We start from the raw sequence: 12,972 nt of genomic DNA, 5'->3' as shown, positions 1-12,972 counted from the left end.
ACCCCTTATAGAACTGCCACTTACCATATATCCTAATAAATAAATAAACAAACAGAACCCACTTTGAATATGTTGGTCTGTTTAGTTCTTGATTAATTATTTTGTTTGTATTAAGTGTGATCTGACTGCCAGCTGCAGATGGTGTTACCAGGTCAGAGCACACAGCAGGCCTAATCTGTACACAATGAATTTTGTTATGTTCCAGCAATTAAAGCCATCACTTTCCTTTTCTTGATTTATACATTTGATAAATAGGACATAAGCTGGTCAATGAGCCATATTGATTTCTGAATTCTAGCCAGCTACATTTAATTCACCGTTGACTTCAACATGCACTCATGCACAGAGGATTTACCATCAGCTACCATCCACGCTTATAACCCCTGCCACTTGCCACAGAAAAGAAACCTCAACCCTCAGGCCATCCCCGTTCCGTTCCTGGAACTACCCCCTTGCACCCAGCTTCCATACCTCGATATCTCACAGCCTTCACATTCACTCACTATTCAATATTTCACTGCTCACACCAGCCACTTGCCGTTCACGGATATCACACCCTTGACTCCTATTCGCCATTCACAGGCATCTTTCATACTGAGAAATCTCACCCTCTTAGCACATCTGCTTTCCACACTCAGGTATTTCCTCATTCATACCCATCCGGCATTCACAGGTACCTCACACACACCCAGCATACCCAAGCACCGAACCCCTCACACCCACCTCTCATACACAGGTTCCTCATCCTTAATATTCAAGAACTGCTCACACACCTCCTTCCTCTTTTCCATCATTTCCCAAGTTATTAGATGACATTTTTCCCCATAAAAGCAGAGATGTGTGATCTGTATCGAGCAGTGTAGGCAGTTATAAAGCAAAGCAGAATACATTAGATCGAGAGAGAACAAATGCCGGATTTATCTATAAAAGCGTTTCCCCACAGACACAGTATGGGAGGAAACAATTTGCAGAAAAACACCTTCTGTTTGGTATTTAAAAATGCTCTGATGCCAGATCAGCCCAAATTACATTTGACAGGTCCCAGATGTGAAAAGCTTGTATTCCTACAAAGGAGAAAGACAGTGGTAGCAAACTACACAATAGAGAGAGTATGGAAAGGTAGGAATCTGGGTACTGCTTATTTTGAAGGCATTTTGTAAAGTATTAAAAAAAATATATTTTATTATAATTGAAAATACAAAAATACATAGAGGGGCATAATCGAACGGCGCCGGCCAAATCGATGGGCGGCCATCTTCGGGACCGGCTCCGCGAAGGGGCGGAGCCAAGCGTATTTTCGAAATACGCTTGGCACTGACCAAATCGCTCGCTGGGGTTAGATGAGATGGCCGACTCTGATTTTCAGCCATAATGGAAACCGGAGCCGACAATCTCAAATCCGGCAAAATGTAAGGCATTTGGGTGTGGGAGGAGCCAGAATCTCTAGTGCACTGGCCCCCCTGACATGCCAGGACACCAACCGGACACCCTTCCCTTGTGTGCTGAGCCCCCCCAAATCCCCCCCCAAAACCCACTGCCCACAACTCTACACTATTACCATAGCCCTAAGGTGTGAAGGGGGGCACCTACATGTGGGTACAGTGGGTTTTGGGGGGGGGGGGGCTCCCATTTACCAGTACAAGTGTAACCGGTGGGGGGGATGGGCCTGGGTCCACCTGCCTCAAGTGCACTGCACCCACTAAAAACTGCTCCAGGGACCTGCATATTGCTGTCAGGGAGCTGGGTATGACATTTGAGGCTGGCATACAGGCTGGCAAAAATTGTCTGATTTTTTTTTGTGTGTGTGGGAGGGGGGTGGTGACCACTGGGGGAGTAAGGGGAGCTGATCCCCGCTTCCCTCCGGTGGTCATCTGGTCAGTTGGGGCACTTTTTTGGGACTTGGACTTAAAAAGAAAAGGGACCAAATAAAACGGACCAAATTCTCCTGACGGCCGGCTTTCTTTTTTCCATTATTGGGCGAAGCCGGCCATCTCAACGCACGCCCCCGTCCCACCTTCGCTACCATGCCGACACGCCCCCTTTCACCTTTCACTGACCCCGCGACGGAACGCAGTTGAAGCCGCCCAAAATCGGCTTTCAATTATGCCGATTTGGGCAGATTCAGGAGATCGCCGCCCATCAGCGATCCCTTTCAAAAATGAGCTGGATAGTTAAATTCAGGTATTAACAAGTCACAAATATGTATAGCCTATTCTTGAATTCTGACCGGCATAGAAGGACGCGGGTTGACGTGATGGTGCACCCTTTGCCTGTAGGCTTGTACAGGAACACAGTTTGGACGGAACACAGGTAGAGTTCGCAAGTACGTGCACAGATTACAAATGACGCTTATTTACAGGTGTAAACGTTTATGCCGTCAATGCTGGTATTGCCTAAGGGCCCCTTTTACTAAAGGGTTGCCGTACGGCAACCTGGAACTACCGCCAGTCCAATGCGTAGTTCCACCTCGAGCGTGCGCCATTTCTGATGCATTTTTTCAGAACTAGACTTGAAGGCATGCATCATTTATCACCGAAAGGTCTTTTTTTTAAAGACCATTCTACTCGACTAATTTGGAAGTGCTTCACATTTGGAATTCAGTTCATCCATTTTTTTTTTTCTCAAATTAAGACTCCTGAAGCAGGCCTTGCGGCTGAAACACAGCGTTGTGTCGAGTCTTTTATCAATAAATATTTCCTCAACTCAAGATTGTCTCTTCCCTCTCTGGAACCCGTGGTCCATCACCCACTTTTGGCATTGTTTGACAGCACATCTTCATCCCCCCAAGGGAATTCCTGTGGTCAGTGCCCACATTACTGCAGAGTTAGCGTGTGAGATGACAATTGTCCTGCCCTGCACACAGTGCATCTCCCAGCTCAACTCAGGATTGTCTCCTCTGTCTCTGGAAGCTGTGGTCCATCACCCACTTTTTCCTGTTGCCCGTGTATCCTCGTGGGATCATAGAGTTCTCCACTTCTGCGGATTTCTTTTAGTCAAACAACGCTGCCAGGTCTTTATTAGCTAGGTGATGCTACATTCAGGACATGAGATGCTGGTGTAAGGTTATATTTGGTTATGACAGAGGTGAAAAGTCCCTAGTGAAGCATAATCCAAACACAAGTCATGGATGCTGAATGTTTGCTGCCTTCTCCCAGCCTCCAGCATGATAAGCCACGGTCTCTAATCTGCCGAGGCTCTGCCACAGAAGTCTGCAAGCCCTAATCATAGGCCAAGTAGCTGCCCTTGGAGGATTGGGGCTTCTCCAGGCACCAGCAAACCAGGTGACTGCATGAGAGTCTATCAGCTCCCAGGACAATTTACTCATTTTTTCAAAGTCACGGTATGTTTTAGCGATTCCAGGAAATTCCCTTGCGTGATAGACACAGGAGTCCTAGAGACCTTACGCCCCCCTGGGCAGTAAGGTGAAGTGAGAGCCTCTGAAGTCCTCATATGTTGGGTGACTCAGTCCTTTGGACAGAGGTTTTCATGTGGGTTTCTACTCGCAGCCAGGAGATTCTTGAGAGTTCAAACAGTGTTTAATTTAAACCAGGTGCCTCATATGTTTTCAGAAGGAAACTACAAAAAACAAGGGTGTCATATTCACATATATTGAAACTGGCATCACACGCTTTCACAGTAAAATCTATCTGTTTCAGGAACCGAGGTATTTCCTCTGTTGCTGTTCTGGTATGTGAAGCTTAGCACGGCATTCAGCCATTGGGATGGGCGTTATTGTCCCAGATAAAACAGTCTTTTTGCACTGTACAGAAACAGCCTTGAAGAACCAGGCTTCGCAATATTATTCCTCCTGCTTCGGTTTTCCCCAGCCAGAGCTGCAATTTCTTCAGGGGGAAAGAAAGCATTGCAGAAGATGGTAGAGTTTGTGCAAGATTGAAGTTAAGAAATTCAGGAACCTATTTTATATAGCTAAAGTTTTTCAGGAAGCCGAGGTTACTGAACAGTGCTCCACATGAATAGGAACTCAGAGGAACTGGATTTCTTTTCTGTTCCTCAGCCAGAGTCCAGTTCCAGCAGCTGATTTCAAATGAAGCTGTTGTTAGGTGCAGCATAATATGAATAATGAATGTAGCAGCCAGTATGGGGCCACGGGGGCCTGGGCCCCTGTAGATTTGCCCCTGGACCCCCTGCCGACGACCCTCTTGACCCCCTTCCGCCGCCAACCCGCCATCGCCTACCTTTGCTGGCGGGGGACCCCAACCCCCGCCAGCTGAGCCAAGGTCCTCTTCTTCCCAATCCCGCGCAAGGCTTCGTTGTAGTCTGACATCCTGCACGTTGTACGAAGCCTTGCACGGGATTGGGAAGAAGAGGACCTCGGCTGGCGGGGGTTGGGGTCCCCTGCCAGCAAAGGTAGGCGATGGCGGGTTGGCGGCGGGAGGGGAAGTCGAGAGGGTCGTCGGCAGGCAAGGGGGGTCAAAGATGGTGGCGTGGGGTGGGGGGCTAAAATGTGCCCCCTCACCTCGGGCTCTGGACCCCCCTCCCGCCGAAGTCTGGCTATGCCCCTGGTAGCAGTAATGAAGAATATGATAAGAATTTAAGAACCTGAGGAAAATACAAGCAGTAAAGATTTAGAGCGTCTTTTACTAAGGCGCGCTCACATTTTTAGCACACGCTAAACATTAGAGATGCCCATAGGAATGCATTGGCGTCTCTAACATTTAGCGCACAACAAAAACATGAGCGTGCCTTAGTAAAAGACCCCCTTATTTTGTGCTTTCACACTAAATGCTACTCTAACCTCCTGGGCTCTGCTCCCTGGAGGAAGAGCTGTTCCTCCTTTCCCTTCCTTCTGCTTTAAGTGCTGAGAACGGAGCATATGATGTAGAAGATTTCCCAGCAGATCTTGCCAGGTATTTGTGACCTGGATTGGCCACGGTTGGAAACAGGATGCTGGGCTTGATGAACCTTCAGTCTGTCCCAGTATGGCAATACTTATGTACTTGGGATTCTGAATGGAATGTTGCTACTCTTTGGGGTTCTACATGGAATGTTGCTACTCTTTGGGGATCTTGCCAGGTATTTGTGACCTGGATTGGCCACTGTTGGAAACAGGATGCTGGGCTTGATGGACCTTTGGTCTGTCCCAGTATGGCAATACTTAAGTACTTGGGATTCTGAATGGAATCTTGCTACTCTTTGGGGTTCTACATGGAATGTTGCTACTCTGAGATTCTGCATGGAATCTTGTCACGCTTTAGGATTCCAGAATCCTGCTACTCTTTGGGGTTCTACATGGAATGTTGCTACTCTTTGGGGATCTTGCCAGGTATTTGTGACCTAGATTGGCCACTGTTGGAAACAGGATGCTGGGCTCGATGGACCTTTGGTCTTTCCCAGTATGGCAACACTTATGTACTTATGAGACAAATCAGGTTCGAAATGACACTGTTCACATTTCTTCAGTGTGCCGGTAAATGTGCTGTCTCGGTGCCAAACCCGGTGTTTGCCTGAAGCTGATGAACTGTGTGACTATCTAAAGAAGATGAGAAATCTTAGGGGACCACCATAGTGTGATGATTTATTTATATGGTTTTGATGTGGTTACTAACATCTAGCTCAGGGGCGGACAACCACAGTCCTTGAGGACCACAATCTGCATGAGATGCATTTGCATACAATGGAAGCAGAACATGCAAATCAATCTCATGCATATTCATTGTGGAAACCTTGAAAACCCGACTGGGTTGCGGCCCTTAAAAGCTGTGCTTGCCCACTCTTGATCTAGATTGTTTCCATTTTTCATCAAGATATCTTGGAAAAACAAAATGCCTGCTTATTTGGGATCTTGCCAGGTATTTGTAACCTAGATTGGCCACTGTTGGAAACAGGATGCTAGGCTTGATGGACCTTTGGTCTTTCCCAGTATGGCAGTACTCATGTACTTATATATGGGAAGGAAAAATGCCAGCTATGTCCCTGAAGGCCTGAACTTATCGAAAATCTCAGTTTTTCTTCACTGCATGCATGGACTTCTTTTTCTAAGAATAATGAGATTGTAAGACTATTATGTGCAGAGAACCAGACCCAACGCCAACTAATTCTGGGGCCCTTTTACTAAGCTGCGTAGGTGCCAACATGCGCTCTACGCATGTTAATTTGGAGTTACCGCCCGGCTACTGTAAGGCCCGGGAGCTAATTTCATTTTTTACGTGCCTCTGCTACGCACGCCAGAAAATAATTATGCGTGGCAGAAACCGGGTGGTAATCATCATTCTATGCATGTAGACAATCACTACACAGTTACTGCGTGACACCTTACCGCTAAGTCAATGGGTGGCGGTAAGGTCCGAGACCCAAAATGGACGCGCGCCAATTTTTATTTTGCTGCATGTCCATTTTCAGCAAAAATTTTTAAAAAGGCTTTTTTTTTTTACAGGTGCACTGAAAAATGGACCTGCGCGTGCCCAAAACATGCACCAACACTAGTGCAGCCCATTTTTCAGTGCACTTTAGTAAAAGAACCCCTCGATCAGCTTTCATCTACTTTCTGTCTGGCAACCCTAATACCCACAGGAACACATAGAGTTAGAAGTTTCCAGGTTACGTAGGAGCACATTTTCAAAACACTGCTGCCTGTGCGATAGTTGGCTAAGTTAGGTAGATTTTCAGGCTTAACCTATCTTGCAAACTAAAATAACCATCTAGAATTAGCCCAGGTATCCCGGCGAACGGGGACAGCTGTATAAATCAGCCAGCTGAGATTTCAGTCCTATGTGGCTATCCAGCTCATTTTCGAAGGAGAAGGGCGCCCATCTTCCGACACAAATCAGGAGATGGGCATCCTTCTCTCAAGGGTGGCCAAATCGTCATAATCGAAAGCCGATTTTTTTGACACCCTCGCCTGCTTTTCGTTGCAGGGATGACCAAAGTTCACGGGGCGGCCAACTCTAAGGTTGACCTAAATGGCAAGATTTGGGCGTCCTCGACAGTATTATCGAAACGAAAGATGGACACCCATCTTGTTTCGATAATATGGTCGGGGACGCCCCTTTACGGGGCTGTCCTTAGAAATGGGCGCCCTTAGAGATGGGCGCCCCCGTTCGATTATGCCCCTCCACATCTCTTCCACCCCACCCACACATAAAATAACTTAAAAAAAATCTCTGTCAGACAGTACAGTTAAGAAGATAATGCCTTGGTTGGCCATTTGAAAGCGCTTAGAAAGAAGTTTCCTAGAAGCCACCTCATCTCTCATAAGTACAAATACCTTTTTTTTTTTATAACAGTTTCTAACACCAAGACACAGACTGACAAATATCATCCTCTGTACTCAGGTGGGATAATTATACCACCCATTTCAGTCAAGAAGGCTGGCTAGGAACCATTAAGATTTCAAGAAATTAAATCCCCTCCTGAAAAAGCATCACACGTTCCCCATTGGACACCCAGAAGCCAGCATGCTTTCCCTTAAAAACTCCACCTTGGCCCGTAATCCATCATTGCTCTCTGGTAAAATTCTATCTATTCTCGGAATGCATTGTTTCCACTGAAAACTGCAGAATACTTCACTGTTCCTGGTCAGGACATCATCCCTGTCACAATGTATCATTTATTTAGCACGAGAATCAAATCAAACTCTACAGTGCTTCAGAGAAATGTTACTAAGAAAATAAGAACTGTCAGGCAGGGTCAAATCAAATCCAGCCCAGTATCCTGTCTCCAGCAGTGGCAAGTGAAGCTGCTTAGAGGAAGTGTACAAGAAATAGGCCACGTATAACATAAATCCATCTCGGCTGGAATCTTATAGTAGTCTAGCACTGAACAGAATGATACCCCCCCCCCACACACACACACACAATCTATTACATTAGAATATGAATGATGTTTCTATCTCTTGAAATCCAGATATACTGTTACCTCCACAACATCTTAACAGTTTTCAGTGAGTGAATTATGGGTTCCACACAGAAATACTCTTTGTTTCTGGAAAACGTGCTGTAGAATACGTTCCTCAGGTGGCCCCCAGAATTTATATTAGACGTGGAGGGGCATTTTCGATATGACATCTAAGTCCAATTTGGGACATTTTGTGAAAATGTCCAAAAATCAAGTGATGAATAGAGTGATTTTCTAACCAGAAAAATGTCTATTTTATGTTTGGAAAGTCACATTTTTGTGCTCAGTGCGTCTTTTTTTTTGGGGGGGGGGTACCTTTTTTTAAAAACAAAATGTCCTAGGACTAGGGGGCATGCGATGAAACTACAGTGTAGTAAATTTAAAACAAATCGGAGAAAACGTTTCTTCACCCAACGCATAATTAAACTCTGGAATTCGTTGCCGGAGAACGTGGTGAAGGCGGTTAGCTTGGCAGAGTTTAAAAAGGGGTTAGACGGTTTCCTAAAGGACAAGTCTATAAACCACTACTAAATGGACTTGGGGAAAATCCACAATTCCAGGAATAACGTGTATATAATGTTTGTACGTTTAGGAAGCTTGCCAGGTGCCCTTGGCCTGGGTTGGCCGCTGTCGTGGACAGGATGCTGGACTCGATGGACCCTTGGTCTTTTCCCAGTGTGGCATTACTTATGTACTTATGTCCTAGGAAAAAATGCACAAATACAAGCCATTGGGCTGCCTGGGGCCAGAACGTTTAGTAGACTGGCTAGATAGGCATCCCAGCAGAGTAGTGGGGCAGCCTAGGGGGCACTACAGTGCACTTCACATTAAAGATCCCAGATACAACTTTCCGTGTAACCCCCTTATATAATATTGTGAGCCCTCCAGGAACAGAAAAACAAAACAAAAAACAACTGTGCATGACTACAATAGCCCTCAAGTCTGCAAGTGTCACCTATATATAGGTATAGCAGGTACATAAGTACAGTGGGGGAAATAAGTATTTGATCCCTTGCTGATTTTGTAAGTTTGCCCACTGACAAAGACATGAGCAGCCCATAATTGAAGGGTAGGTTATTGGTAACAGTGAGAGATAGCACATCACAAATTAAATCCGGAAAATCACATTGTGGAAAGTATATGAATTTATTTGCATTCTGCAGAGGGAAATAAGTATTTGATCCCCCACCAACCAGTAAGAGATCTGGCCCCTACAGACCAGGTAGATGCTCCAATCAACTCGTTACCTGCATGACAGACAGCTGTCGGCAATGGTCACCTGTATGAAAGACACCTGTCCACAGACTCAGTGAATCAGTCAGACTCTAACCTCTACAAAATGGCCAAGAGCAAGGAGCTGTCTAAGGATGTCAGGGACAAGATCATACACCTGCACAAGGCTGGAATGGGCTACAAAACCATCAGTAGACGCTGGGCGAGAAGGAGACAACTGTTGGTGCCATAGTAAGAAAATGGAAGAAGTACAAAATGACTGTCAATCGACAAAGATCTTGGGCTCCACGCAAAATCTCACCTCGTGGGGTATCCTTGATCATGAGGAAGGTTAGAAATCAGCCTACAACTACAAGGGGGGAACTTGTCAATGATCTCAAGGCAGCTGGGACCACTGTCACCACGAAAACCATTGGTAACACATTACGACATAACGGATTGCAATCCTGCAGTGCCCGCAAGGTCCCCCTGCTCCGGAAGGCACATGTGACGGCCCGTCTGAAGTTTGCCAGTGAACACCTGGATGATGCCGAGAGTGATTGGGAGAAGGTGCTGTGGTCAGATGAGACAAAAATTGAGCTCTTTGGCATGAACTCAACTCGCCGTGTTTGGAGGAAGAGAAATGCTGCCTATGACCCAAAGAACACCGTCCCCACTGTCAAGCATGGAGGTGGAAATGTTATGTTTTGGGGGTGTTTCTCTGCTAAGGGCACAGGACTACTTCACCGCATCAATGGGAGAATGGATGGGGCCATGTACCGTACAATTCTGAGTGACAACCTCCTTCCCTCCGCCAGGGCCTTAAAAATGGGTCGTGGCTGGGTCTTCCAGCACGACAATGACCCAAAACATACAGCCAAGGCAACAAAGGAGTGGCTCAGGAAGAAGCACATTAGGGTCATGGAGTGGCCTAGCCAGTCACCAGACCTTAATCCCATTGAAAACTTATGGAGGGAGCTGAAGATGCGAGTTGCCAAGCGACAGCCCAGAACTCTTAATGATTTAGAGATGATCTGCAAAGAGGAGTGGACCAAAATTCCTCCTGACATGTGTGCAAACCTCATCATCAACTACAGAAGACGTCTGACCGCTGTGCTTGCCAACAAGGGTTTTGCCACCAAGTATTAGGTCTTGTTTGCCAGAGGGATTAAATACTTATTTCCCTCTGCAGAATGCAAATAAATTCATATACTTTCCACAATGTGATTTTCCGGATTTAATTTGTGATGTGCTATCTCTCACTGTTACCAATAACCTACCCTTCAATTATGGGCTGCTCATGTCTTTGTCAGTGGGCAAACTTACAAAATCAGCAAGGGATCAAATACTTATTTCCCCCACTGTACATAAGTATTGTCATACTGGGAAAGACCAAAGGTCCATCGAGCCCAGCATTCTGTTTCCAACAGTGGCCAATCCAGGTCACAAATACCCGGCAAGATCCCAAAAATGTACAAAACATTTTATACTGCTTATCCCATTTAATAACGGTCTATGGACTTTTCATTTAGGAAGTCATTCAAACCTTTTTAAACTCTGCTAAGCTAACTGCCTTTACCACATTCTCTGGCAACGAATTCCAGAGTTTAATTACACGTTGAATGAAGAAACATTTTCTCCAATTCGTTTTAAATTTACTACATTGTAGCTTCATCGCATGCCCCCTAGTCCTAGTATTTTTGGAAAGCGTGGTTTTTGGAGGGCTAACACTTTCCAGCATAAGTATCCCAGTTAGAGTAGGATATGGATCAGGGTCCCCTTCTCTACAGTCCACTACACTGACCATTAGCCTACACCTGGCACCAGCTTGTTGCTCATGTGACAGACCGAAGGTCCATCAAACCCAGCATCCTTTTTCCAACAGTGGCCAATCCAGGTCACAAGTACCTGGCAAGATCCCAAAACAATACATTTTATGCTGCTTATCCTAGAAATAAGCAGTGGATTTTCCCCAAGTCATTTTAATAATGGCTTATGGGCTTTTCTTTTAGGAAGCTATCCATATCTTTTTTAAACCCGGCTAAGCTAACTGCTTTTACTACATTCTCTGGCAATAAATTCCAGAGTTTAATTACACGTTGAGTGAAGGAATATGTTCTCTGATTCGTTTTAAATTTACTACTTTGTAGCTTGATTGCTTGCCCCCTAGTCCTAGTATTTTTGGAAAGAGTAAACAAGCGATTCACATCCACCCGTTCCATTCCACTCATTATTTTATAGACCTCTATCATATCTCCCCTCAGCCTTTCTTCTCCAAGCTGAAGAGCCACTGTAGCCTTTCCTTATAGGGAAGTCATCCCATCCCCTTTATCATTTTTGTCACCCTTCTCTGTACCTTTTCTAATTCCACTATATCTTTTTTGAGATGCGGTGACCTGAATTGCGCACAATATTCGCGGTGTGGTCGCACCATGGATCATACAAAGGCTCTAATAGGAATGGCCATCATATCTGAAGGTGTCATAGAGCCTGGTATGAACTATCACTGCACATCTTTGGTGAGGAGGTCAGTGACCACTAGGGGATTAAGGAGATAATGCATTATTCTCTCCAACGGTCATCTGGTCATTTAGGGCACCTTTTTGTTACTTAGTCATGCTTGAAACAGGTCTAGACAACACAGTCTAATTTTTTGCCCCAGGCATTTTGGTTTTGTTCCATTATGGTAGGAAAACGTCTAACGCTTGGGAATGCCCAAGCCCTGCCCAAAACAGATCCCCCCCCCCCCCCAACGTGCCCCCTTGAAATTTGTATGAACTGTGGAGAGAAACATCTCAAATCAGAATTTCGAAAATCGCAACTTTTTGGTGAGAAAAAACATCCTTCTGCTACTTTATGTCACTTCAGATGTTTTTTCTCGTTTGAACATGAGCATCGTAGTGAATAACGGTTCCCCGTTTATTTTTCCCTCACCTTTTCATGATTTTACACACTATTTTCACATCGCTCCTCAGTTATCTCTTTTCCACGCTGAAGAGTCCAAGCATGCTGAGTCTGCTCATAGGGGAAGTTGTTCTCTAGTGGTCTCTGTTGCTCTTCTCTATAGTTTTTTCCAAGATGAGGGAGACCACACAGTACTACTACTACTACTACTATTTAACATTTCTAGAGTGCTACAAAGTGTACACAGCGCTGTACAAACACAGAAGAAAGACAGTCCCTGCTCAAAGAGCTTACAACCTAATAGACAAAAAGTAAAGCATTTAAATTTAAAATATTTAAGCAGTCAAGCACAAGAGAACAGTCACAGAAGGACCGAAGATGTTGAAGGGTGGTCAGTGTGATCAGGTGTAACTCTGGTTGGAGTAGTGGAAGAAGGTGATAGAAGAATAGAAAGAGGTGTACTTGGGTGAGGTAAAAGTAATTATTGGGTTGATAGGGAGGTTATATAAGACATGTCACTCTAGGGGTGGGTGGGTAGAGGGGTAAAGCAGGAGAAGGTATTCTCTGCAGCCTATCTGTGAGATGGAAAATGCTCTCTGAAGCTGCTGCTATAAGCTGTTAGTTTTCTCTCCCTGAAAGAGATACAAGCCACACCCACGAAGTTCAAACTGTCTGTGGGGAGGGGGAAGGGAGGAAATGGCAGTGCTTGATGAAAGAGAGAGCTCAGTACTCAAGATGCAAGATGCAAGTCCACCAATGGTTACTGACCTTGACCCTCTAAAGCAAGTTCCTTCTGGGGACAAGGAGCTGGCACACAAAAATACAGAGATAGTTCAGGGACCCTCTTACTAAGTAGCGGTAAAACCAGCGGAAGCTTACTGCATGCCGATCTGGAACTACTGCAGGAGCCTGGCGGTAGCTTTCACCCCTAGCGTGCACCATTTCTGGTGCTACAAAAATATGTCCTATTTTTGTAGCGCCGGAACTTTGTGGATGCCGGGT

At 45.4% G+C, this 12,972-nt stretch overlaps 1 protein-coding gene across 1 annotated transcript in view; it reads right to left on the bottom strand.

Annotated features, from left to right (window-relative positions):
* The window catches only part of CACNA1G (calcium voltage-gated channel subunit alpha1 G), a 274,000-nt gene that overhangs the window by 254,719 nt on the left and 6,309 nt on the right, over positions 1-12,972 (bottom strand).

This window comes from Microcaecilia unicolor, chromosome 6 (genome assembly GCF_901765095.1).
Source record: "Microcaecilia unicolor chromosome 6, aMicUni1.1, whole genome shotgun sequence".
In the NCBI taxonomy this organism is placed as follows: domain Eukaryota; kingdom Metazoa; phylum Chordata; class Amphibia; order Gymnophiona; family Siphonopidae; genus Microcaecilia; species Microcaecilia unicolor.
The sequence above is the reverse complement of the archived record's forward strand: the minus strand, read 5'-3'. Positions and strand labels throughout refer to the sequence as shown.